Below are 24389 nucleotides of genomic sequence, written 5' to 3' on the forward strand. Positions count from 1 at the left end.
GTGTAAGTGGAAGTTGTGTGACATTTCAGGAAACTTCCTGAATTAATATTTGAGACACATTGTCCCCTTTTTCTCCTGTTTCTCTGTCTAATGTTTGGAACATGAGAAAGCTGGAGCTCATCTTGGACCATGAAGACTAGAATCACACAAGGGAGATGATGGAGCAGAAAGCTGGAAGGAGCTTGGGTCCCTGAGATGTTGTAGAACAAAGATTGCATAACAGATCTAGGTTTCCTACCCCCAGACTTTTATAGGTGGGAAATATATATATGTATATATGTTGTTTAAGCCACTTAATAGTGACTTTTGTAGTAGTAGTTTTTTTTCTCTATCATTTGTTTCTAAATAGATCCTAACTCATGTACTTCCCTATTATTTGTGCTCTCTTTAATTTTGCTTTTCTTTTCCATTTTCCTGCTCTGCTTCCTGTACCTTCCTTTCCTCTCAGCCAATCTTCATTTTCCTCTCTTTTCATATTTAGCCCTTTTCATCCTTTGTCAACTCCTCTATTCCCCCCCTCTTTTTTTTAACTTGCCTTAACATGTAAGCAAAGCTATAATCTTTCTATTTTATTGTATTTTTATATATAATTACTTTAACTTACATGGATTTCAAATCATATGATTTGATTTATTTTTTGTAAAGGAGAGAAATATATTTTTTATATAGATACTACCTGGGGCTGTTTTTCTAGTAGCTATTTAAAAACTATTATCCATCCTTGTCTTCAGTGATGCATCCTTGTATGAGAACTTGGCCATTTTTAAGAAATTATTGAAAAGGTAGTAGTGACCAGGTCCACTTGAAAAATAAATAACCTTTACTTTTAAGCCAGAAGAATGAGTTAAGATCAGCCACATCTAAATTTAATGACTGTATTTTTGTTTTTAAACAAATATATTCCCAAAGAAATTTTCCTAGTGTTTACATCCTCTATTGTGTCAACTGAAGTAAAAAAAAATAATTCAAGTAAAATCACCTGTAAAAGAAAAAGCAAGTACTACAACTCAGTTCTGAACCAGAATTCATAATTAAAGTGAATAAATGTAATAATGAGATAAGTATAAAGGAAATTTCAAATATTTATTAATATTAGGTCATGATAATTAAATAAATAAACAAAAATGCCTTTAGTTGGTTTTCAGGAATTTTACAGCCATGGCTAATATTTCTGTTCAATTGTGTTCAATTTATATTTTCTATCATTAGACAAATAGGAAATTTAATGCCTCTAGTTTTATTATTTATACATTAGCCCTGTATATATTACTTAAGACAACTGAAATTTTCAAAAGGAAATATGTAAAATGATTTTCTGATGACAATTCATTTCATTTGAAAAGATTGTATGCCTTAATCTCTAAGGCAACTTCTCAGTCAAAGGCAGAAATGCTGCAAGATTTGAATGTTATGCCAGAATTCAAAATGTACTTATTTTTTAAATGTTTTAGGTTCTTTTCCTTTGCAGTTTTCAAGATTGCTGTGAAATTACACCCATAAGTATTTATAAAAATATTTGATCTTAGTAATTCAGTTCACCATAGGTTAGCAACAACTTTGCAAAAGAAAATAGAGAATTGGGTTCAAGAGGACCATTGTGGTAGGAAAATGTTTACTTCCTTTTCGTTAATTTTATACTTTCATACTTCTTAGCACACAAAATACTTGAAGTTTACATAGGTGGACTCTATCTATTTAATAGTCTCTGTGTATTAATCACCATGCATCTAACTGATTATACAAATTACATTTTAAAAGACAAATTTACTTTTAATAAGTATCTATTGATTTCATAAATCATCATATTTATAATTAAGTTGTCAACCAACAGAGGCAGGAACACCAAAAAATGAAACAGCCTAATGACTTTTCTCTAAGCCATAACCCACCAGCTTAAACATTAGCTCAGTTTTGTTTACATAAAAGAAATACTTCTTTAGAACCACTATAAACTATGGAATTATAGTTAAAATTATTTTTCTCACTGACTTCTCTATTATAAAGGACCCTCCTATATAAGTCAGGATCTTTTTCAATCAACTCTCATCAGACATTTTTCAATAATATTTGAATATCTCAATTTCAATTACTTTTTTTTATATAAACTACATATCTTGGTCCTTTTTTCCTCTTCTAATCTGAAACATTTTGCCCTGTTTCTGTAAAAACATGTGCTGACTTCTTTACTTTTTCCTTGTTTATTATATGAGGACCAACTTCCATCCATCTAGTTAAAACTTCTGTGAAGGACAAAACATAAAATGAATGGCAAGAGGCAATCTGAAGTTATTTGAAATGATTTGAACAAAAATGCTCTAACTCTTCATAGTACCCTCAAGCATTTGCAGACCGAAGTGAACAAACTGCTTGGTCTTTTCTGTGTATAATTAATATTTGGTTATACCAGATTCTAGAGATTTGACAAACCTGTCTGAATAAAGGTCATTCTGAGATGTTAGTAAAATAATTCTGTAGAGAGGCTATCTGAAAGTAAATACTGTTTGGAGGGAATAGGAGACTTAAAAAAAGAAAGGAAACAGGATAAAAATGATAAGAGACTATATTCCAATTTAAAAAAAGAACAAGCTATAAAAATATGAGGAGAAAAGTAGGCTAACACAAACAATGGATAAAGAAAAACAGCCAAGTCCCATAAGGAAATTGGAAATACAAATATTAAAAAAAAAACCACACAAATCTAAAAGCTATTGCCTAATTTGCCTGTCTATATACAAGTTGTTTCTTTCTATAAACAGCATCTGCAGTTATGCTGAGTGAGTAAGCCAAATGTAAATGAGATTACTGAAGCATAAAAGGTGACCCAAGAGGTGAAAAAATGTTATGCTAATAATCAAAGAGGTCTGTGAAGGTCATGGGAAAAAATGTACATAAAGGCCAAGGTAGAGCTTTCCATTTGTTTCTGAGACTTGTAAGAAATTATAGTAGTATTTAAGAAAAACAGTTCCCAGTATTTTTTAAAATTTTTTTTTATGTAAAATGAATAACATTTTTCTAAGATAGCATTTCAGAGACACTATAATTCTTTAAGCCTGTAAGTATTGATTATATCAAATGGGCTTATTCTTGCTATTAGACATTTGGAAAGATTTAAACTTGGGAATTTAAATAAAAGAGTGAGGAATTTAGGTGTTTCTAAAATAATACCCACTTCACTACTTAACTATGTGTTGAATGTGGTAGTGATTATGATTATGATAAATATCCAATCATAGTCTATTCAATAAACATTTCTAAGGCATTGTAAGATGGTTGTAGATTTACTATGTATTAAACAAACATTTTTAGTTGGATAATAAACTAAGATAGTAATGCACACACAGAGATATGCATATATTTTCGTCAGTTATATCACTCTGAACTCTGAAAGTTTCTCTTCTTGGGTTTTTGTGTACCCTTTCCTAATATGGAAACAACTAGAGTAATCACTCCAAAAGTTTAATTCATCCCATACACAATATAGGATAAAAGTTGGTTCATGCATTCTTTTGAGCTTTCCTAACAACTAAAAAGGATCAATTGCATAGGTATTATAATCGGTGCAAATGCATTTATTTCAGGTTAAAAATATTCTCACGTCTAATGCCCATGTAACTATTGATAAAATGAATGAAAGATAGAATTTTAATTTAAAAATGCAATGCAATGATTAGAAACCCAAAATTAATGTATTTTTGCATATAAGAAATTCTTTATGAAAGAATAAATGAAAGCCAGAAGCACAAGAAACAAATTAGTGAAGTATGTTTTATTTTCTCCTTGATAAAATAAACAAGGAAGCATTATCATTACCAAAAAAATGCACTTCTGTGCATAAATGAGTGTGTTTCTCATGTAACTGATTGCGTTGCTTATTTCATCCACATTTGAACTACAAATTCCAGCTTGTGTCAATTTGCAAGTAACAATTCACTATTCCATGCTTTTAATTACATGCTGACCCAATATAAAAATATAAACTCAATTATTTTGTCAGTTTTATTTCAGAAATATAAAGTGTAATGATTGATTAGTATCAGACATTCTTGTGTAAGAAATATTTTCAGTTTGAATTTAAAGTAGAAGTATGTTCATCAATAAATCCTGCATGGTGTTTATTTAAACATCTTAATTTAAGTTACAAGACATATTTTTGGATCCCACACAGTTTACAAAGAGATTAACAATTTTGCTAATCTTTACTTTTAAGGAATGAAATTTGAGAAATTTATTGGACAACTAAAGTCAAGTAAGTAATCAAGATAACTTTCCTGTTATCACAAAAAGATAGTTTACTATGAAATGAATAATATTTTTACATATTTATATAAAACTACACATTCATTACATATATTCATGAATTCAAAGAGAGTCAAGCACATCCAATTTGCTCTAGAATTATCAAGACCCTAATAAAATTATTTTGTGTTTTTCCCAGAAGGAGTTACTGAGATCAAATCATTATTTTGGAGTTTAGGTATACTGGAGGAAATTTGGTAATATTATGGGGAAGGTAAGGCAGTCATAAAGCACACATTATAGTCAATCATGATGAGCAACTGGAATTTAATTCAGTGGAGAAACTGAGAAATCATGCGAAATCACACCTCAAAATTATTCCACTTCAGGGCCAAAGGAGATGGTAGATTTATCCAACAACACCCAAAATCTTTACTTGACAGCTGCTCCAAAAGGGGTGTAAATTCTCTAATAATTCTAACATTGAACGTGTTTTGAGAGCAGCACCCTTCAGGATCCAGAAAAAGCCATCCAGCACAGAAATGCAGAGATTGCAGTTGGAAACCAGACCTATACACTGAAAGATCTGATCTATTTGGGTAGGTCATGTCTTCACTTTACAATGTTTAAGTCTTCTTTGGGTCTTACATGAAATTAACAGTTCACCCAAAATACAACCCAAGATTTCCTATTTTAACTGCTTTCAAAATTTAAAAATCAAATTGCAAACATCAAACTATACAACTCAAACAGTGACCCTTAATGTGAACTATTGTCTGGCTGTGAACCTACAGAAAAGATTCCACCAAAGTTTGATGGATACTTAAGACCAAAAGAAATGAAGAAGGCCACCCCATATAGTAAAATAAAAACAGTTTATTAGGGAACTCATAAACCCAGAAGCCAATCTTGGGCAGCCACAGGACATTCAGAGTAGTGCTGCCCGCCATTCAGGGGGCTTACAGGGGGTTCTATGGGCAGAAACAAGGAAGGCACACAGCCAAGTTGGGATTTGTATGACCCTAAACATGTTTCTTTGACATTACTGATATGTAGCAAGAGTAGTTTAGCAGAAATAGCTTAGCTATTGTGCTTAGGAATGGGCATGTGCACTTTAAGATGCACATACAGGAAGCATTTTGTTTGTTTGTTTTTTGGCTTCTCTAGGAATTTATGGCTTCTCTGATTTGTGGCCTCATACCCTACCCCTCCAACACCCACTATTACATTCCACATGCCCCTCTTCTGCAAATACCCCTGAGCAGTAATTGAGGGGCGCATCTGGAGGCAGAATCCACAATAACAATGTGACACATATCCGAATAACTATGCCTGCTAACATCAAGAGAAAATTAGTAAAACAGATCCCCAAACCCCACTCTGTTAGGTTAAAAGGCAATATTGTCTGAGGCATCCCATCTCCAGTAAAAGTCAGCATCGTCCACATACCCAGAAATCAGTCTGGTTATGAGTTGCAGCCACTTTAGTTGCCCATTCCAGGACTTCATTTCCTTCTGCTGTAAAGAGTAGAAATATTAACCAAAGGGCAAAATACAAGATGTTTAGTAGGAACTAACATGGGAGGTCATGACCATTTGGTAATATGCAAGTTACAGGCCCATCTCCCAACAAGATAGTTCCCGACACCCTGGGGAGGTGTACTAAACTTTAGCCCCCAAGGGTTCTTTGGCATTGGATAGGATACTTTATAAGGGAGCCTATGTATTAAACCATCATAGGGGTGCAACTTTGGTCCTAGTTTCTAGAGCAGAGGCTGTCTGTAAGCTAGAGCAGTGGGGACCTTCTACATATAAAATAGAAGTCAGAGTTATTGCTAATTCCTTTATCTGTCCCCAAAGATATACCTACCCACCTGGGTGGTGTTTTTCAGCATAAGCCCCACCAATTTGGTGGATGCCTCTGGGTATGGCCTGTGGCAATCTTAATACGAGTACTTCTATTAAAATGGGAGAAATATCTTGTTCTGATGTTACTTCTATTGTTATTGCAGATGGAATGGACAATAGGGAAATGCTTATATACTGAGGTTTGTCCAGTCATCAGTGCATTATTTATTAGTGCAATTGCTTCCTGTAAACGAGGTGCTCATCCATGCAATGAGTGGTTGGGAGATAAATCCTATAGCTGTTATTTTAAAATACCATTCTTCCTATCAGGCCAGAGACCTGGGGATTGTTGACAGACGAAAATGCCAGGTAATTTGTCTTTCTTGTAACCAATCCTGGACTTTGTGACCTATTAAATGGATGCCTTGGTGGCTGTCAATGTGTTATAGTATCCATACATACAGGAAAGTTCATGAGTCCTCAAATTGTTGAAACTTGATTCACTCATTAACATCTGTTCTGGTTTGCTAAGGCTGCCATTATGCAAAATACTAGATATGGATTGGCTTTTATAAAAGGGGGGTTATTTGGCTACAAATTTACAATTCTATGGCCATAAAAGTGTTTGAACTAAGGCATCAACAAGAAGATACCTTCACTGTAGAATGGCCGATGGTGTCTGGAACAACTCTATCAGTGGGGAAGGCACATGGCTGGCATCTGCTGTTTGCTCCTTTTTCTCCCAGGTTGCATTTCAAAAGTGGTGTCCTCCAAAATGTCTCTGGATTTCTCTTAGCTTAGCAGCTCCAAACATCCTTCTGTCTGCATCTCCAAGCATCAGAAGGCATCACAGTCTCTCCAAAAGTCTCTTTCAGCTGCTCTTGGAGTGTTTTATCCTCAGTTAGCTTCTCTGGCACAAACTCTTGGCTAGCATCTCAACAAGTCAGCAAGCATCTGTGTCTCCTAGCTTACATATCCTGGGGCATTTTCCTCTCTCTGCTCTCTGTGTGATATGTCTGAATGGGTGGGGTCAAATCTCCATGGAAGCATTCAATCTAGATGTCAAACCCTAATCAAAAATATTAATAACTCTGCCCCACAAGATTGCATTAAACAATATGGCTTTTTGGGGGACATAGTATATCCAAACCGGCACAACATACAAAAGCCTGCAGAACACCTGAAACACTATTTACACAGGTTAGTGTATACTTTGGCCATCTGAAAAAAGAAGGGTTCTTAGATAGTCTATTTGTCAGCATTGCTTGGCTCATGTTCCTCATGATATCAGCCCCATATTATTGGGCAGGATGTGCCTCTGTTGAGCACATGTTGAACAGGACTCAGGACATAAACACACTGAAATATTTCAAAGGGAGATGTAAACTTTTGCATAATTCCTATACATTTGTAGAACACTTATGTCCTGATTTATGGGGTAGCCAATCTTCTTGGTCATAGTTTTCATCAACCCATCTAATTTTAGTTAAGGTTTTGGCTTCCAAATTTCCTGAAGACATGTGTAACGTATGGGCTGGAATGTGCTAGGTTGTTATTTTGGCACTGGGATTTTGTGCTCAAACCCAGATATCCTTCAGGGTTTTATCCCAAATGTCCTTACTAGCTATGGTCTATTTCTCCTGTTACCACTCTCCTATCCAGAGAGTCAGACAATGATACACATTCCAGCTGTCAGTGCATATGGAGATTGGCATAGGCTCACGGACTGTAACCAACCAGATAGCTCACAGCTCAGCCCATTGAGTGCTCTGATGTTCTCCCTCATCCCTCCATATGATGTCCATAGTTATTTGAACATCTATTACATGCCCTTGGAAGGGTTGTCTTCTGCAGTTTGCATATGAGCAAGATACATAGCTAACAGCTATTTTTCATTAGAACTATATCATTGTTCTCTTCTTTTCTGTAACTGGGACCAGAACCTAAGTGGTACTTGCTTTCCATTTTGTTTTTGCCTCAGGCTCCATCTGAACCCTTCTGGGTAGCTGTTCTGGTTTGCTAATGCTGCTGTTAAACAAAATAGCAGAAATGGATTGGCTTTTATAAAGGGGGGTTTGTTTGTTTGCAAATTTACAGCCTGAAGGCCATAAAGTATTCAAGGTAAGACATCAACAATCAGGTACCTTCACTGAAGCATGGCCATTGGCATCCGGAAAACCTCTGTTAGCTTGGAAGGCACTTGGCTGGTGTCAGCTTGCTCCCAGGCAACATTTCAAAATGGAGTTCTCCAAAATTTGCTTTTGGGGCATTTTGTCCTCTCTTAATAGCAGCTGCTCTTCAAAATGTCACTCAATTGTTCTCCAAAATGTCACTCTTAGCTGCTCTGTTCCTTCTGTCTGTGAACTCCTTTATATGACTCCAGTGATCCAGTTAACACCCACCCTGAATGGATGGGGTAACACCTCCATGGAAATTATCCAATCAAATGTTTCACTCACAGGTTGATTGAGTCGCATCTCCATGGAGACACACAATCAAAGGATTCCAGTCTAATCAACATTAATATGTCTGCACCCACAAGATTGTATCAAAGATAATGGCATTTTGGGGGACATAATACAACCAAACTGGTACAGTAGCTGAAAACATCCAGTTCACAAGCTTGGTCTGCTAATAAAGTACCTAGAGAGTGAAGCAGTTTCACATGTTGTTTTTTTCTTTATTAGAAAAGTTGGGGGCTTACAGGACAATTGGACATAAAATGCAGGACTCCTATGTACCTGCAAGGAAAGCACCAACCCACCACCAATACCTTACATAGGTGTGGAAAATCTGCCACTGAGAGGAACTGTTCTAGAAAGTGTACTACCTCCCCCCACATACCAGAATTTGGCCACTCCAAGATTGTTCCCAACTGCACACTGTGTCCACAGATTCCTATTTCCCTCAGCTTGTAACATTTTTAGTCTCCTGGCTGGCTCACCATTTGTCTGGCTGTGAACCTACAGAATAGGTTCTGCCAAAGATCTATGGACACTTAAGACCAAAAAACAAAACAGGTCACCATATATAGTAAAATAGTAGAAGTTTATTAGGGAACTTACAGACCAGGAAGCTGGTGCTGGGTGGCCACAAGATGTTCAGAGTAGCACTCTTTACCCATCCAGGGTCTTGCAAGGGGTAATATGGGCAAGAATAAGGAAGACACAGAGCCTAGTTGAGATTTGAAAGACAATGAACATGTTTCTTTGACATTACTGATATGTAGCAATAGTTTAGTACAAATAGCTACGGTGCTTAAGAATGAGCACATTTCCTTTAAAATGCACCTTGTTCTAGTTTGCTAATGCTACCAGAAGGCAAAACATCAGAAATGGATTGGTTTTTATAAGAGGGGGTTTATTTGGTTACACAGTTATAGTCTTAAGACCATAAAGTATCCATCAATAAAGGGTACCATCACTGGAGAAAGACCATCGGCATCCAGAAAACATGTGTTAGCTGGGAAGGCACATGGCTGACATCTGCTTGCTCCCAGGTTCGTTTCAAAATGGCATTCTCCAAAATGTCTGCATCAGCTTCCAATGGTCATCTTCAAAGTATCTGTCTCAGCTCCAGCTAGCTATGAGCTCCTTCTTTCTGAGCTTATATTGTAACCCAGGAAACTAAACAAGGTCCACACTGAATGGGCAGGGCCATTATCCAATTATTCCATTGGATAATGGAAATTATCCAATCAGAGTTATCACCTACAGTTGGGTGGGTCACATCTCCATGGACACTGAACCAATAAGTTCCAATCCAATCCACACTAATATATCTGCCCCCACAAGAATGCATTAAAGAATATGGCTTTTTCTAGGGGTCATAAACATACAAACTGGCACATTCCACCCCCCGGACACCAGAAAAATATATTCTTTCCAAAAGCAAAATACATTCATCTCATCACAATATCACGAAAACTCAAATTGTTTCAGTAACAATAGGTAAGTACAAGATCCCATCAAAATCAGTTACAAGCATGGTCTGTCCAAAAGCAAAATTACCCTCTGGCTCTGTACCTGTGAAACCTAGAACAAGTTATCTGCTTCCAATATACAAAGGAAGGCAGTCATAGGGTAAACACTCCCATTGCCATAAGGAGAAACTGAAAGGAAAACAGGGTTTAAGGGACGAAAACAATTCCTAAAACCCACAGGGCAAACTGTTAGATCTCAAATTCTGAGAGTCATTAACAGAACAACGTTATATCCTTGGGGCTTGAGTGAGTGGGAGTCCAACCCTTTCCAAAGGCTTTTGTGGCAGCCCTTTTCTCTCTAAACGCTGGGGTGAGTGCTCCAAAATATCCACACATTGGGGAGACCACGTTCTCAGTCCCACCCTCCTCAAACATCAGGGCAGCATCTGGATTCTCTTCCATCTCTGGGGCACATGCTCAACCCCTTCAGAACAGTGGGGTGGTGGCCAGGATCTCCGCAATACCCTGGGAATGTGTTCCACCCTTCCTGAGGCCTGGGGTAATAGCACTCTTCCTGAACATTGAGGTGGAAGGCCCACCCTCGGCTTCCGGGGCAGACTCACCCTTTCCATGCATATGGGTCACTCTGCACTCCCAGCCTGAGACCTCTTGACTCCAGACTTCAACCTCCATGGCTCTGTCTTTGAAGAAAATTTTCCTTCAGTTTATTCCTTGTCTGTCTCCTCTAGTCCAGACTGGTAGCATCTCAGTCTATAAAGAGCTCACAAAAATTCTGTTGGCTTCGCATGAAGCACACAGGGGTCAAAGCCATCAGACAAAAGGGCTTTCCACAAATCCTTTCTGCTTAACTCCTGCTCCAATCTTGGCTTCTTCTGAAATGGTGGCTGGGTTCCATGTTTGGTTAAATCCTCACATGGGGCTGTAGCTTCTGGGGTTCCACCCCCTGGAAGCCCAGAATTTTCCAAACCATCAGTTTCTGGTTTCTTTGAACCCAAGAGTTCAGTTCTAAGTTTCTTTCTCTCGACTCCCATTTTACTATAAGCTGCAAGGAGAAGTCAGAGTACATCCTCCAAACATAGTCTGGAGATCTCCTCAGCTAAGTATTCCAGGTTGTTGCTTTCACATTCTGCCTTTTATCTGACACCAGGACAAAGTTTTGCCAAATTCTCTGCTGCTTTAAAACAAAGATCGCCTTTCTTCCAGTTTATAACAACACATTCATCATTTCTGTTCAAGGCCTCAACAGAAGTATCTTTAGAGTCTGTATTTCCAGTCTCTTCAAAGCAGTTTAGGCTTTTTCTATCAAACTCCTCACAATTCTTCCAGAATTTTCCCCTTATCCATTTCAAAAGCTATTACAACATGTATGGTATTTGCAAACTCAACAGCACCAGCACCCCACTTCTCTGGTTCCAAAATCTGTTCTGGTTTGCTAATGCTGCTGGAGTGCAAACCACCAGAAATGGATTGGCTTTTATAAAAGGAGGTTCATTTGGTTATACAGTTGTGGTCTTAAGGCCATAAAGTGTCCATCAATAAAGGGTACCTTCACTGAAGAAAGGCCATTGGCATCCAGAAAATCTCTGTTAGCTGGGAAGGCACGTGGCTGGCATCTGCTTGCTCCCAGGTTGCATTTCAAAATGGTGTTCTCCAAAATGTCTGCATCAGCTTCCAAAGGCTATCTTCAAAATGTCTGTCTCAGCTACAGCTAGTTATGAGCTCCTTCTTCTGAGCTTATATAGGCTCCAGTAAACTAAACAAGGCCCACACTGAATGGATAGGGCCACACATCCATGGAAATTATACAATCAGATTTATCAGCTGTAGTTGGGTGGGTCACATCAACACTGAACCAATAGGTTCCAACCCAATCCACACTAATATGTCTGCCCCTACAAGAATGCACTAAAAAATATTGCTTTTTTCTGGGGGACATAAATATACAAACTGGCACAAACCTGTAGGTAGATTTTTTTGCCTTATCTTGGAATTTCTGATTTCTATGGTTTTGGCTTCACAACTATGGACTTTAGTTAACAGTTTATGATAAAATTGTTTCCTCAACTGTAACAAAACTACCACACTAATGCAAAATGTTACTACTATAGAAAACTGCTGTGTGAGGTGGTATATGGGAACCCTGTATTTTCTGCATGATTTTTCTGTAAACTTATAGTGCCCCTAAAAAAAATTAATAAATAATTCCAATGAAATAAAAAAAAGAAAAAGAAAAAAAGCCTGTATTACTTTTTGGAGGCTGTATGTGAAAATCCATTTCTATGTTCCTTATATTTTTAAAGAATTCAGTTCCTTATAGTTTTAGTTCCAAAGTTACTTTTTTCCTTAAAAAAAAAAAAAAAAAAAAAAAAAAAAAAAAAAAAAAAAAAAAGGACAGTTCACTTCTTGCTAATGGAAGTTGGTCATAAATTCTTAAAGGAAACAAAACCTTGCAAGACGATGGTTAGTAGCACAAGCTTCAGCCCTTGATATTGCAGCTGGTCCTGAGACTGGTAAAGACTGATATTCTTTATAACTCACTTTTACCACCCATGTTAAATTTCTCTCAATCTGCCTCAGTACTTAAACTGATCATTAGTACTTTCCCAGGGGACTAAATTGTAACTTCATGCATAGGGGTTCTGATCCTGTGGTTACCATGCCTTTATCAGACCAACCTATTCAATTGCCAGTGAAGATTTTGACTCACATTGAGGCACCAAGAGTTATCCTAAAGATCTAAGAGTGCCTTAGCTCCAGACATATTCCTCATGCTGTGAGTTGCACAAACTGCTGTATGATCAGAAAATTGTGGAGGGGCCTGGACGTGTATATTTGTCCCATTGCTCATCTATGGTTTTTAGTTGATTTTCTTTCCCGATTCATTGTTTACTGAGTTGTTCTCTAGTCTTTGTTGCTTTCCAGAATTTTGAGCTTTCACTCTGTTGAAACCTTTTTACAACTAATTTTATAACTAATTTGATCAATATATTAACAATTTCATTAAGCTTCACATTAGCAATGAATTTGTCTATACACTATAGATAACTTCTTAAAGTAGTTAATGTAAATCTGTTACAGAAAAAAGCTTAAGAAAATTATTGTACTCCGGGTTGTCCCTGAACATTTTGTGTATTTTCATTTATCAAGTGTATTCATTTACCAGGTTGCTATGACAAATGCCATACAATAGACTGGTTTAAACAACAAGCATTTATTGTCTCACGGTTTCAGAAGCTAGAAGTCCAAAATCAATGTGTTGGCAAGGCTATGCTTTTCCTCAGTCAGTAGCATTCTGGTGATGACTTGCTGCCATCTTTGGGGTTTATTTGCTTGCAACTCTATCTCTGTCACACAGTGATCTCTCTCTCCTTGTGTGTGCTCTTCACATTTCCGATGACTTCCAGCTTCTTCCTGTGTGACCTCTGACTTAACGCATCTGTATTTCTTCTGCTTGTAAAGAACTCCAATACTGCAGATTAAGACTTACCCTGATTCAGGTGGGCCACATCTTAACTAAAAAAAAATCTTCACAAGGTCCTATTTACAAATAAATTCAAACCCACAGGAATGAAGATTAAGATTAACAATGTTTTTTCATGTACATAGGTCAATCTGCCACAGCAAGTTATAAAAGTGTTACCATAGTTCCCCATAGTGTACACAAAGGTATCATTATACAGTGCCAAATTGCTTTCTTTATTTATATTATCCCTCTAATGAACAAATCTAGTAAATTTATCCAAAAATGTAATTAACAATATTTTTTAAATATTGTCTTCAGCCATCTCGGTTTTTCATAAAAGTACCAATAATAAGAAATATATTAGATTACAAGGTAAAACGTATTCTTCCTTATAAGGGAATTTGCATATCACCAAAGGAATCAATTGTATAATTTAAAATAATTCATTGGCATCCATTTATTTCATAATAAGTGTTTGCTAATAAATCTATTTTGCAAATCATTATTTGGCCTTGTTGAAAGTGTTTGGGATTGTAGAGATGAACAGGTGGCAAGAAATTCCTCTTCTTGCAGAGCTTGCATTTTTGTGGGAAATATACAAGATAAAAAATGTTATAACTGCTTTGGAGAAAAATAAAGCAAGGTAAGGAAATGTACCAATGAGGATAAGAGGGGGAGTTATCTTAAGTAGGGAAGTCAAAGCAGCCTTCTCAAAGGTGCAAATATTTGACATGAGGCACGAATGCTATGATCCCTAAGGAGGTTTGAAGATGAACATTCTGGGCAGAGGAAATAGTTCATGAATTCCTTAAGTTGGACTCTTGATTTTGGGATCAGCTTGCAATTTCTGAAAATAGCGGACAGGCATGACTGAAGCATAGTGAATGAATAGGAGAGAGATTCTTGATGAAATTTCATATGAAAACAGAAGCCTTGTGGGACATAGTAATGAGTATGCATTTCATTCTAAGTAGAAGGTGGAAGTGGTTTCGGTGGGGATAATAGAATGTAAGTGAGTGAAGTTTGGAATCAGGGAGACAAGACATAAGGCACTATAAGTCTAGGTAAGAGATTAGCATAGCTTATACTGTGGTAAGAGTGGTAGAGATAATGAGAGGTGGTGAATGATAGTTATTTTTATAGTAAGCATTATGGTGAAAGTAGTAGGAAGAGATGAAACCAAGTGGATAGCATTCAAATTACAGTGACATGGAGATTAAGAGGGAAAAATTTTTGGGAGTTAGAAAGAGTGGGTGGAAAAAGTTTATATTTTATAAACTCTTATAGTAATTATACTATTTATAGCATTTATAATATTCATGCTATATTTGAGACACCCAATAAATGATCATGTAGGGATGCTGAGCAGACAATACATAAGAGTAATTTAGTCATTGTAGAGTTTATAGTAATGGGATACATACATTTGGACATCACAATTTTTAGAAATATTTTTAAAGCTATAAGACTAGATGAGATGAACTACTATGTTAGTGCATATAGAAAAGAAAAATCATCCAAAAACCTAGCTCTCAGACCTCTTAATATTGAGGTGTGAGAGAATGATGTAGCCAAAAAAGGAGACTGAGGAGTAGCCATTAATCTAGGTGGAAAATCTGGAGAATGTGATGTCCTAGAATCCAAGTGCAGAATGTGTTGCAAGAACAAGAAAGTATCATCTAGATCATGTTCTCCTGAAAAGTCAATTGGATTGGCCATTTGATTTTGTAAAACAGAATTTGCCGTTGTCATTGGGAAGAGCAATTGGTCTATGGTAGGAAAGAAAGCCTGACTTAGAAGAGTTATGAAGTGAATGAATGGGAGGTTTACTTTGTATACATTTCTGGCAAATTAAATAAAGATGAAATGTTTACTGTGTACTTCAAACATGTTCAAAATATAAGCTCTAGGTCTGAAAATCCATAGTCATTAGAGGCACAACAAAGCTTAAATAAGAAATTAAAAGACTATCTTAAATACTAAATCCCAAACATGGTGGGACTTATTTGAATCGTTCTTGGAAATCAAATCTATATGAAGCCTCTATCAAAAGAACTAACACAAATTCTGTCATTCTCTGTCCTGTCCTGTCATTACTTTGCCAAAAGAGATGGAAGGAATACCAATATGGTTGGTTTAACAATTACAATGGCTTTCATTGCTTTCCCTCAAATACAAAGGCTTTTATTTTTCTCTCACAGTTCTTCTGCCAAATCATTAAGAGTTCTTTTCTCTTTTTTTTCATATTTTCACTGAGCTGTGATCATTTATTTTTTTTAAGATTTCCAGAAGCTAGAAGGCCATAAACTCTAGGCTTACTGGGAAATACAACCACATTAACTTGAGCTTAAAATATATTATTCAGGCAAGTTCACTAAAAAGTTCCACATGTGGAGTGTCTAGCACAAATTCTATTAAAAACAAATCAATTTTTTTTTACTGCATATATTGTGCATTTATATTCTTTAAGAGCCTAATTGTGAAGGGTGTTTGGGGTAATCATTTGATTGAATCCTCCACTGCAATACCGTCTAATAGCCCTCAAACTCATAATCTTCAAAAGCCAAATAACATTTTTAAAAAAACTCCATTTTAGCTATACAAAAATAGAGCAAAATAACTACATATTTAAATACTGAAAAAAAAACTGATGAATTCATTTTGTGGAACGGGTAGCTACAATGGTGCATTTGGGAACACTGGTTCAGGGCATAACAAAAACTTTCAGCAAATGGGCTCTTTATTGCACAGAATAAAGAGCCCAGAGAGGGAAATTAATCTTGTCGTTCACTCAGCACAAAGAGTCCAGAAGAGCAGGAGAAGAAGTTCCATCAAGGTCGGTTTCCCAAGAGTGGCAGAAAACTATACCAGGTCTAGGTGAAAAGATGGCAGGTCTGGGTCAGTAGTTGGCAGCTCCGCATACCCTGCTTTGTGCTGGAGAAGAGAGAACACTGTATTGTTTGAATGTGATTTTTATCCAACTCATAGGGAGTGGGCCCGGCCACTGAGAGTTACTGTTCTGATAAACATCTGGGGCTGCTTGTCCCAGGTTTCCAGGTTTAAGTTCTGCCTGGGCCTTCCCATTAGACTTAAAATCTCCCCTGGTTATGGAACGGCATGCAATAGAAGGAGGTGGCGGTAGAAGAAGGCTGGAGGCTGGCTGCCTAGCACGAGTTTGTGAATTCCTCAGAGAAGGAAGTGGGGGTTAGGTGAGGTCTGGGCAGTGGCTGCTTAGCTGATATCTATAGCTATTCTAACAGTAAAACTCCAGGAGTTGGAGTCAAAGCCCAGGGTCTTTAGTCTCAATTTTTAATTTATTAATCATACTTAAAATAAATAAATGTGGAACATGATATGATATATGAAGAAATTATTGTAAATTTTAAAGATTTCCCTGTGAAAACACGCAAAAAGACAGCACTCAACATGTCTTCATAACATATGTGATTATAGTTAACTTTAAAACTTTACTATATTCCCCAATGCAGCAGAATATGTTCAAACTATTTATTAGGGAATAATGGACAGAAACGTTAAAAGCGGTCAGACTCCTAAATGGAGTAGCACAGTCAAATAATCCTTATCTCCAATGTTAAAACTCTATCCAAAATCCATTCTATCATTCAGTTTTCAAACATTTATTAAGTTGAGATATAACCTAAAGGGCTACATGGCAATAATATCTGCCTATAAAAATACTTTGCCTTATCTGGTGGACACTGTGAATTTTCTCACTCTAGTTGATTCTGGAAGTGGTTACAGGAAATGGAGTCTAGAATAGAAAATTCTGGGAACAGTTAAGTGACCTGGTTAGTTTTGAAGGCAGTAGCAATCAGACTTGACTAGATTCTACATAGAATGCCATAACAGTCCCTTAAATTATCACCAGTGTTTTCCTGGACTGTAGTAGCTATTTAAAGAAAGGTTCTGGACAAGAGATACTATTATCTGGATATCTGTCAGTATAATGCTTATTCAATGGATTTATCATGGAAGAAAATGTCCTTAAGGGAAGGGAAGATATTTGTGTACAGATTAACTCAACAAAATAAATTTTCCTTCCCCTAAAATAATCTACTTTTAACAAATGTAAAGTTCTAAGTTTCCAACAGCATAGACCAAAGATGAGTCCCTAAAATGGCACAATAGTCCACAGGAACCTGTCACCCATCTGGTGGCAGATTGATGGTATTGGACTCTTCCACAGGGGAAGGGTTGGTGATTTTTCCTCACAAAAATAGACATTTACTCTGGTTATGAATTACTTTACTTAACATATTTCTTTCAGCACCACCCTCTATGCATTTACTAAATATATTACTCATATTTGCAATATTCTATGCAAATTGCTTCTGACAAAGAAAGTCAATTTTACAGTAAGAGAATCATGGCAGTAGTTTGACAACCACATCATTCACTAACCTTCCATGTACTCATCCTTCCACCCTGAAGCAGCTGATTTTATGGAAGAGTGCAATGGCCTATAGAAGAATCAATGACAGCACCATCAGGCAGATAATACCTTGCTAGTATGAAGTGCTATCTTATAGGTGAAACAATGACCCATAAGAAGAGTCAATTCTCCATAGCAAGAACCAAACTATGGAGGTTGGATTGACATATCTTGATTTTACACCTAAACTTATAAACAAAATGATTTACTCATGTATCTATATTTAGGCTTTGCTTTTTTAGAGGTCTTATTACTTAAGAGAGCAATGTTTCCACAAAGGGACAGAGCAATTTCTATTAAATCAAAAGTTGAAATTTTTACCTTGCCATCCAGAGTCCCTCACACTACTGTATTAACAAACAGGAAAGAGTTGTTTATTACATTTGTGCAAATTATTGATCTGGATTATTAAAAGGCAATCTAGTGTGCTGCTATGCTATTGGGACAAGAAAAAGTGTACATGGATCACAGGATATGGTTTGCTACTTATGACTTCAAATCTGATGTATATCTACTGTAATAGGTTCACAGAGTTCCCAAAAAGGAAAAAAAAAAATGTTGTTTGCACTTCTCTAGTTCCAATTAAAGTAAATGATTCCCACAATAAGTATAAGGCATTAAGTAAATAAATGCATGAAATGAAAGTATGGAGAGATTTTCTTTGTTGAGGTCTTTCATATCATTTAACATTTGTAGGAAAGTATTAAAACGGTTACCTTTGGACTTCGGAGTTATACGAGATAAGTGCAACCAAACTTTATTATTCACACATAACAAAAAAAGCCATGAGGATCAAAAGGGTTAGAAAATTGATGCTAAAAGAGAAAAAAAAATCCTGTAAAAAGCCTTAAAGTTATATGTTCATATACTGAAAGGATGCTGTTTGAGTCCCATATTAATTTATTGCAATTCTTGACCTGTGTTACGTTTTCTACAGATAGATATAGAAACAACTATCCTTTATGAATGCTAATATAATAGAATTCTTTTAAACTCATTTTCATTATAGTCTGTCATTTTTGAGTACCATATTGTCAACATCAAATGCAAATAAAGCACCAAAAGCATTATAAAATTCACCACTCTTCGATCACTCTACCTCTTTATTGCTTTAGTGTGCTGAGCCATCCCTTTTTATACCCATAGTTAATTTTCAGATGCTAGTTTTCAGAGTTTTGAAATATACCCCATAGATCACTTCCCCAGTCATATAGAGCAAGAGTACTATTCATGCAAATTTTCATAAAGGTTACAGAACAAATTGGTATTTATTCTAATGAGTAAAAAACAATCAAAATTTTGAGTTCAACAAATGTTCAAAGATTTTATTTTAAGTTCAGTCAAGCATAAAGTAATTGCTTCTGTGATAGTATCTATTTAATGTGAACAAGTCACCTTATTTAAAGACCATATATTTTACTTTTTTTTCTAGATTCAGTATTCCAGTTTGTTTAAATACAAATCTCTTTATTCCTGATAAGCCTTTACCCTTTATGCATATTTTAAAGTCTTCATAGCAAGATTAGCACTGGCTGAATTAAAGGAAAATTTAAAATTTTAGCCATTTCCAAAGAGGAAAAATGAAGGTGGTGAATCCTGTTTTATCTCTGAAAAACAAATCATCCCCCTGGGTGAGCTAAATTGAAATCAAGGAGACAGGAAAATCACATAGCAGAGAATTTATTTTAATTGTGTATATGAAATATTCAAATTATTTGTATAAGAAATATTGACTCTACAAGAAACTCATATATTTGAATAAAATATTATGACATAAACATTATGTAGAACTCTATTACAGTCATGCCTCATATTGGTATTTATTCTCCACTAAAATTATTTTTGACTTTATTTTTATCAAACATACTTAGCATTCCTACTATCATTGTTCAGCATCTCATTTTAGTATAAGATAAAAATAGCACCATAGACTAGTACTATAAAGAGATTGAACTCCCCTTTACTTACTCTACACAGGAAATTCCAGTCATTTAATACCCAAAGCCCTGAATTATATTGGCCAACCATATTTTCCCAACTTACTAATAAATTTGAATGTTAACCAAGCATTCAAGCAGAAAAAAACATATTTTCTTTTATAAATGCCATATAACTTATCAGATATACTTCTCAATAAGGTATATTATGTTTGAAACTTATTTGTTTTATCAAAAACATATTCCATGTTAATTTTTGACATCAACTTTATAATATTTAAAAATTAATTTCTTCTTATTTGCAATGGCTGAAGAAATTATCTCTGGTGATATGAATGCTGAAATTGTCAATGGTCTGAACCGAAATGATTATTTGTTCAAGATTATTTGTTAAGCTCAATGGGAAAAATCCTCAATAGATTAATTTACAAATATTGCTGGACACTGTTAAAAAGAAACGTATAGGGTAAAACAAAGGAAAGTTCAAGTAAACTTCAAGTCAAAACATAACACAGCAAATAATATATGTAATTAGGTCTTTTTCCCTACCAGCATCCTTGGGATGACTATTTTGAATTTGAACAAATTTTCCTCATATAGTTCTTGTTATAATGTAGAAGAGATCACTAATACCAACAACTAAATTAACAAGATTAGTGTTTAAGGAAACCAAGATACACAAAGAGGACTTAAAATTTCAGAATCTTTTTCAAGGAAATCCTACAGTTTTGTATAGCATCTCCCTCTCTCAAGAACCTCCCTCCCTCAATATCTCGTGACTCATTCCAATGCCAGACAGCAGAGAAACTGAATATTTTTGTAGAGAACAAGAAAAGGTAAACAATAAATGAATAAATAGCAAAAGATAGTTGTCAGTATAATGTTGGCTTTATATAATATACATTTTGACAATTATGGGCCTCATTTTCTTTGATCCTAATTTGTTGAAATCCTTTAGGAAAGAAATTTCCTGATCAAGTTAGTGCTAATATAAATGTATTATCACATTAAATATACACATATAGATAGTAATGTTAAATATATTGTATATGTAATATATTGTTATTGTGGGCTTTCTGAGATTGGCTATGAAAAATAATTATGTTTGTGAATTTAAGAATTCTCCGGGGCATGCCTTTGTTAAATAATATTGTGAAACACATACTCCTATTAATATCTCCACAATCTTGAGCTCTTTGATATTTTTCACCTATCCTAGGATGAGAAATATACCCTTTATAAAACTTTTCTTAAAGAATGTCCACTACGTCCACTCATCCAAACACTAAATTTTATCTTTGCACCAAACTGGTAAATGAAAAAATATGTATACAATGTTATATATGAATAGACATTGAGAAAAACAATGGTCAAAAGCAGTTCATAACAGTAAAAAGGAAAAAAAGAATGATTGCTTAAAAAGAATGAAAGCCAAATTGATGCAGAATCTCCTCAGGAACTCTTGAAGCTAAAAGACACTGGGTTAATCATCCAAAATTATGGTGGAACATATAATTTTGAACATCTAATTTTAAAAACATCTAAACTATTAAAAGCATGAAAACAGAAATGGTTTCAGAAATGAAAAAGCTCAGATTATTTAGATGTCAGCATCCTTTATGAGGAAAATAATTGAGAAATTAATTCTATTAAAAAAATTAAAAAGGGAAGATACAGGGTCCATTGGGGGAAAAATGAGGTGGCACTGGAAAGTTAGTCTAAATATGAATCAAAATGAAATAGGATATATTTTGAGCAAATGATATAATAAAAGAAAATTTAATCCATTTATGCATATATTTGGAATATTATGAAGTAAGTGATACAAGTTTGGTTACATAGAATTACATTTTCTTCTCTTTGGAAGTGCAGTTGCAATACCTGATTCTGGAGTATTCAATAATTGATAAACCACAACATTGTAAAATTGTGTTTGTAAGTTTTAATCTTTAGAAACTTCCTATAGACTAATATCAGCATGGTCACTTTCAGGTCTAGAAAAAATATATATGTAAATTCTATAGATCCTAACAACAAACTCCAAAGAAGATGGCACTGCTGATAGTGTTTAAGATATTAATGGAAGGAGAGGAGATATGGAAAGAAATTTCAGCCAGATAATTCTATACTATTTAAAATGTGGAGTTCAGGGGGTAACTCTACATTTTATTAATAGGAATTAAAACTTAAGACATTGTTTAAAGTTATAAAGCTGACTAAAAAAGGACAAAACTTTTTCAAAATATTTGCAAGAAGTAAGCAAAAATAAGTGGGAAGTTTTATGAGTGTGAAATACTGTATCTCTCATGGCAGCATGTCAATAATCACCAACTATAATAATCCAAGAAATGGAGGAACAAGTCCATGCATCTGCCAAGATTCTTAGATACAGAGTACACGCTACCTCAGTTAAGCAGAAAAGGATTTCTTAGAGAATTTTAAGCTTCTCACTGCATTTTCACAAGTGCCTGTTAGTCAATCTTGGACACCTCATGGCCAGGAAGGAAGAAGCCATATATATATATATATATATATATATATATATATATTTTTTTTTGGTATTTTGCGTAACTCCAGCTTCAGCAAACTGGAACACTCTGTCACCTGTCCTTCTACATGTATGACTTTGAGGTCAAATTGCTCCCTAGCAGTGCCACACAGCTGTTGTACAATTGCCAATGTCCCTTAATGTCTGCTAAAACAAGTGAAAAACTGCCACTTAGTATCATTTGTTTTTTAATCCATGTCTAATGAAGAAGCATTTAATTTGCAAAAATGTCAGTCACATGCCTGCATTCTGAAGAAAAGTAAGTCAGAAATGTAGTCTTCATAATTCTAATGATGTTCTCATAAATTAATTTCCCAAATGTTTATACTGTTGATTTCTGCAATTAAAGAAATATTTTCCTTGGTAGAATATTATGTTTACTATATGGTGTTAGGCTTATATGATATGTAATAATAATAATACAGTATTTCAGAGTAGATTTTCTAGTAAAAGTAATGTATATTCATTAACATCCTAGTACTATATCTTCTGAGGTTAATAAGAATAAAAACAATAGAAGATATTATTAAATTCTGAATACTTATTTATGCCAAGCATTTTTTATTTATATTATTTTATTTAATTCTCAGAGAAACCCTCAGAAGGAAGCAGAATTAGCATCACAGTACAAAGAAAGAATGGGAACTCCTAAAAGTGATAGAACTTTCATACACTAAATCCATATAGAAAATGCAGAATTGGGACCAGAATCTAGATTTTTCAATTGCGTTCAGTGTGATAAAAAATACAATGCTCTTCAAATGAAATAGAAAATCATAACAAGTTTGCTGAGAAAGTAGTATGTATGAAACCACATTGAATTGAGGAATCATATTGCTGTTATCAAAATATATGTCTAATTTTGGGTAAACATTTTTACCATGCAAATGTGAAAAATTAATAATGTATTTCTCTCATAATAATCAAGGTAAAAGCCATTCAGGGTATTTATATTTTCTTGATTAAGTTAGGCTTTTAGTTAGTGGATGAACATATATTGATAACATGCCGATTATTAGTAAGGTCAGTGTCCCAGGTGAATAAACCACAAGGAATTAAGCTAAGACTCAGGTATATATCAGCATGTCTGGCGAACCAGTGGGGATGATTGCTAAGGGTATGCTTTTACAAAGATTTTAAAACTGTCCTTTGCAGCTGCTCATTCTAAGAAAGGAGGAAATCAAGGCAAATAAGCATTGCTTAAGGAAAACAGCATTGAATAGGTATTACAATTTTGAGAATATATGTTTTGCCTTGTCAATTTTTGGCTTGCCCTTCATTTACTTGAAAGGTCTTATGTAAAAAACCTAAGAAGAATATGCCATAAAGGAGAAGAAAACAACCTTTTCACTTAATTGGTAAAACATGGGCAACCACAGTGTATCACTCTTCTGATACACATGTGAAGAACTGCTTGAGATAAATGAAAATTTATCTGTCCCTTTAGGGAAGCCAACATAGACTCAGGAGGTGACTATCAGGGGACACAAGACTCAGAGATAACAGACTGAATAGTCAAGCTGTGTTATTTTGTTTCAAGAATACAGAAGTAGTAAGGCTTATCAATTGTCTTAGATTGCCATGCTGCTATGAAAAATACCAAACAACCTGTTGACTTAAACAAGAATTTACAGTTTTGAGGCTTACAGTTTTGAGGCTAGAAGAAGTCCAAAATCAAGATATTTGTTAGGCTTGCTTTCTCCTGGAATCTAGTATTCTAATGCTGGCTTTTGGCAATCCTTGGGGTTCCTTGGCTTTCTGCTTCCTCTCACATGGTAAAATCCTCTCCTTTCCAGCTTACATGACTTCAAGTTCCTCTTCATAAGGCACCCAGTAATCCAGATTAAGACCCACCCTCATTTAATTAGACTTCACCTTAACTAAAATGTTATCTTCTAGTGGTAATATTAACCATGGGTTCACACTCAGGGGAATGTGGGCTAAGATTAAGAACTTTTTTTT

Source organism: Choloepus didactylus, chromosome 3 (assembly GCF_015220235.1).
Source record: "Choloepus didactylus isolate mChoDid1 chromosome 3, mChoDid1.pri, whole genome shotgun sequence".
Classification (NCBI taxonomy): domain Eukaryota; kingdom Metazoa; phylum Chordata; class Mammalia; order Pilosa; family Megalonychidae; genus Choloepus; species Choloepus didactylus.